At 37.5% G+C, this 5,294-nt stretch overlaps 1 non-coding gene across 1 annotated transcript; it reads left to right on the top strand.

Moving 5' to 3' along the window:
• Positions 1-4,042: 4,042 nt before the first annotated feature.
• On the top strand, positions 4,043-4,119 carry LOC111812396. Its single transcript, XR_002817904.1, has one exon. It is a non-coding gene; the product is annotated as a small nucleolar RNA SNORD69 (small nucleolar RNA).
• The last annotated feature ends 1,175 nt before the right edge of the window (positions 4,120-5,294 follow it).

Below are 5,294 nucleotides of genomic sequence, written 5' to 3'. Positions count from 1 at the left end.
TTAATACCCATTTTTCCTCTTTATCTCCAAATTTTAATTCATTTATTCCATTCTTGATAGGCTTGTTGAACACAGCTAACCCCTACAAGAATATTTTATTTTAATTGTCTTAGGTGTGCACAAGATAGTCTATGAAATCTGGAAAAACAAAATATCATTCTATCATTTATTTTAATATCAATAAACTAGGATGTAGCCATTTATGTTTTCAGATTTATTACTCCTTCTTAGATAGAGTATTCTTTGCTTTAGTCTGGTCAGAGCTCCAAGTTGCTAGGGTGATAGGCACATGTGGTTGGGCCAAAGCACACTGTGAAGAGTGTGGCAGTTTGAATCCATGTTGGTTATTGAGCTTTATGATAATTGACTCATACAAGGTTTCACCTATCCTGGAGATATTGGGGCATACCACAAGAGCAGTGAGAAATCAGCAAACCAGACCTAAGTGACCCTAAGGAAAGACATCCATCCTCAGGACAAAGAAAACCCTTATCTCTCACTAGTTCAGCCATCAAACCCAACTCAAGTCCAAGCCCTCTATGAAGCCCTCTATGAAGCCTGTCCATAATAATCTCTTTCTTCAAACTGCACCATGTATAGTTTGTGCCACTGCATAATAACTACTTACAGAAGGTTTGAAGTCATCCCTAAGTTGTATTGAAGAACAAACAAGGGTGTTAGAAAGGATAATTTAATAGTGAAAATTTGGAATGATATGTAACATGAGCAATTTTTCTTGAGAGATCAATGTTTTGTAATCATTGCAAATATACTCCTTAGAGGGAGGAACTATGTTTTTATATTTTCCATAGTATATAATACAGAGCAAAGGCTTACTATAAAATCATTGGATAACAGTTTTATTTCACATTGCTCTGAGATGCTCAAAAGCTCTTTTATTAAAGTATCTGCCAATGTCTCACATTGGCAATTACAAAGTCAAATAATTGGGTGTCTTCAGCTAAGAGACCCTCTGGCATGTCAGATTCAGCCCCTTCCCCAACCAACTTCTTCTCTACTTGGTGCTCTTAGAAACCTCTTTTGCTGTTCTCACTGGTTCTCTATGACTTTCTTCATCTAAAGAGCTCTTTAGGCAATTCTGTTGTTCTTTAATAATTTTCCCATTCCCCAGAGTCTTCCATAGCCATGGAGACAGCCTTTTCTAACTCTTTGTTGGTGTATCTGTTGAAATGGATCTCAACTCTAGCTACACATTAGATAAATAACTTTGGGAAATGTTCATGCTCAGAATCCCTAAGCAAGTTTGAGTCAATTGATTTGGAGGGTTGCCAAGGATCCAGTGTTTTAAAAATTCTCCTGGGTAATTCTAACATGAGTTAAAACTGAACACTCTCCACTTTGGTTTTACATTGTTCTCAGCTAAGAAGTTCCTATTTTTGCTTTTCTCAAATTTAGGCCACAATCCTGACTTGTAATCCCAGCTCTTGGGAGGCTGTAAACAGGTAGATCACTACGAGTACAATCTAGTAATGAGACCCTGAACACCCTATAGACCTTTCCCCTCAAAAAAATTTAATAAAGGAAGCAAACAGTGATATAGATTATTTAAAATAACACTGAATAATATTCTGCCCTATTTCTATCACCTTACTGTGATAACATGAATCCTCAGCTATTTTTAAATCTCAAGATTTCAGATTCTCCCAAATCAATATAAGAATTGCTTAGTTAATATATGGTTTATAAATTGAGTTGAGACTAAAAGTTCTGGCAGGGCTAGCGAGATAGCTCTGCAGACTAAGTGCCTGCTTAGGCAAGTGCAGGGACCCGGGTTCAATCCTTGACACCACAGGATGCACAGGCCCAATCCCCGGGTGCACTGAGCCAGCCACTTAGTCTAGTTGTGGTGGCACATGCCTGTAATCCCAGTGCTGGAGAGGCTGAGAACAGGAGGATCAGACTATGAGTCTGAACTGCGTAGTGAGACCCTGTTCCAAATACATACATACATACATACATACATATATACATACATATATAAAATGTATGTTCTTGTAAAACAAAGTCTTCAGCCTCTGCCAATTTTTTCTCTAATATTTTCTGCCAACCTCTAATGTTGGAAAATTAAGGAGTCAAGAGATGTGATTTGCTTTGAGGAGAAGACTGCCATGAACAGAATTTAGAACACATGACCTTCACTCCAGCATGCTGCCCAGTCAAAGATGTTGCCATTGATCATGCGGGACTGGATTTACTGCCCATGTTGCATGGCTTCCAGGATGTTAGATGTTAATTGCTACAAACAGAATAGCATGGGATATTTCTCAGACTATCACTATGTTTTGTATAGCACGTGAAGTATCTGGGGTATACATGAATAGCTAATAAATATGTGTGTAATGAGTTTAATTAAAATAAAATGATTCACATTAGGACCATGTACCCACCTCTATGCATTTGAAACTATCTTATTGAACTGTATTCCCGATTACTGGAGCCCTAATATTTCTGCCAGTAATCAATGAAATGATGATGGCATAAAATCTACACGTCTAGCAGCTAATTTGTTAGGAAAAATGAGCTGGTCTAAAATATATAACTTGTTTATAAAATGTGTCTTTGAACACATTTAAAGAATGGATGATTTTATCTGCCAATTTCACCAAATAGGTCTTGATGAATGTATAGAAACTTTGAAAACAATTGTAGAAGAGCTCATAATCAACTGATGAATGAGACTCAGGAGAGTTGTATGATCTATTTATTTAAAATTGATATGAAGCAGTGTCATCCTCCCAAAAATATTCTTTGTGAACTAAGAACAGTCATTTCTCCATTCAATTCCACCTTGTTTTTTTAAACATATTTTGTACAGGGTCTCACTATGGTGCTCGGACTCATAGTGATCCTCCTGTTTTAAGCCTCCCCAGTGCTGGGATTATAGGGGTGTGTCACAACACCCAGTCTTAGTGACTGGCTCAGCATACCAGGGGGTGCGGCTGATGGGGCATGTGGTATTGGGGATTGAACCTGGGTCTCTGTACTTGCCTAAGCAGGCACTTAGTCTGCTGAGCTATCTCACTGGCCCTTCAATTCCACCTTATTGTTTTGTTTTATTTTTTCTTTTTGAACATTTTAATAGTTTGCCAAGTTTAGATTTTGTTTCTTATCTTTCTAAGGATTCAGATGTGTAGTTGAAACATCAAGAAGATTTGATAAATCACAAAGGCAGAGTGAGAGACAGAATACACAAATGTGTGATTTCTCAGAGACCCCCAACCATGCAGTTTTCTTTTTAATTTACAGATAAATTATTTTCTTTGTTCTCTTTTTCTCATTAACTAAGCTTACCAGAGTTGACCTAGCAGCACTGAATAGCTCTTTAGAGATGAAGTGGACAGTAGTGATACAGTAATATAGTACTCTTAAGCATGAAATTTTGTTCTTTTATAACTGTTATTAATATTGCATAAATGTCCATGCAACAAATTTTTCCTAGAACAGAACAAAGGGCTTTCCTACTGAGTATTTTGAAAAATTAACAGAAAAGATCAATAGAATAGGAACTTATTAAAGCATGATGGTTCCTCAGGGGCCACATAAGAACAAGGTAAAATCTAGAAAGTCGATGGCAAATAGAGCCAACTTTGTAACAAATAGTCTTTAACAGTGATTTAAGGGTTTAAAGTAGTAATTGAGAAAAGACGATGGGCTGGGGGAAGGGAATGACAAGGACAAAAATCTCTTCTCTATTTTGTTCTACCAACAAGAACTCTTAACATTTGAATGAAATGGTAATCTCTACTAAACACCACAATTTATAAAGTTACAATTCGGTTAGAAATCACTCCTTCAGCTTCTTACAGGACAGTGGCAATTGATGCATCACCCTCTACAACTATGGCAAAGTGGCAAGGACCATGGAAATATATCAAAATAGAAAAGCTTTCATGGCCTATGTTAACATCAGAGACATGTGTTACTCAATTCCAAGGACAATATTCATGTGATTGACTTACTGTTTTACCAATAAGTCTCAACCATATTCCTAAGCATGTCAGAATTTCTCATCATTCCTATTTGGAGGAAGCCAATGATGACAAATTTGATCTGACTCACTGTGCTGAGTTTGTTCACTCCAGCCATGAGCCTCGTGTTCTACATGTTGTCTTCCAGATAAATCCTATTTGGAGGAACATTGACTTCTGACTTTAGTGAAAGGTGTTCCAACCCCAATATGTATTATTGATCTGAGATTTGCATACAGCCCAGGGGACGCTAGAGAAGAGCCGAATTTGAGCCATCTGCAGAGGCTGACTAGTAAGTGAAAGGACTTGAGCAAGAATAGATTATTGGGGCATCACCATGTGGTAGAAACTAAGCAGTCATTCGAAAGGTATTTCAACAGAGAATCATGTGGATTAGATTTCCCTGGTCAGAAGTGATTATAATAATCTGAAAATATAATGAGAGAAAGAAAAAAAATGAAAGAATATATTATAATAACCTTCTAGACACAAGGACAAACAGCAAAAGTCATAGGTTTTGGTCTTTCCTCACAAGCCTTTCTCCTAAATTGGAGGTCAGGTAGGGTACTGATGTTGGAAACTGAGGTTTAGAAGGAGACAGTAGTGATGACAGCATGCATTTCCTACTCTGTACCCAGTCAAAGCCAGAAGTCAGACTATAGGTCAAAGAAGGGAGGAATCTTTAGTACAAATGGGTAAATAAAGTTAAACTTATATTTTCTTCACAATTATACTGTAGATATAGTTGAAAATGACCAGAAATACTAAGGGGTCTCTCTGATATACTACCAGTGATAGGCAAGAGACAGCCACTTAGCATGGGTGAGGACAGCTATTTTTTGAGTGAGTCTTGTGGACAATGTCATCTTTACATTCCCTTTTTCCCTCTGGTCTGGTTTCCCTTTGATGCCTCCATATCCTCCTTCCTTCCCAGTCATGCCATTACCTGAAACTTCTGTTCGAGCCTCTTGTTGCCTCCCTGAAAATTTTTGGAGGGTATGCTTAGTATCTCCCTGCTCCAGCACCTACATTCCTGGGCAAGGGCCTCTCTTCCTCCTACTCTTCTATTTATTTCTGAAAATACTCTCTCTCTTAAAAACAGTGAACAGTTTTCTGTGGGCTTAGTTTTACTTTTAGAAATAAAACCAGAAAGAATAGGGACACTGAAAGTAGTTGGGCTCAGAGTTGGCTGTTCGCATGAATCGAAAAAGGGAGAGAAATAGGTAAGGAATAAATCTTATTTGTGTGTGAAAATAAAATCCATCTCTACCTTGATCTCTCATAGAATTTGTTAATTCTTGATGA

This window comes from Octodon degus, unplaced genomic scaffold, assembly GCF_000260255.1.
Source record: "Octodon degus isolate 3935 unplaced genomic scaffold, OctDeg1.0 scaffold00122, whole genome shotgun sequence".
Lineage (NCBI taxonomy): Eukaryota > Metazoa > Chordata > Mammalia > Rodentia > Octodontidae > Octodon > Octodon degus.
Note: the sequence above shows the minus strand (reverse complement) of the source record. Positions and strands in the feature narration are given on the sequence as shown.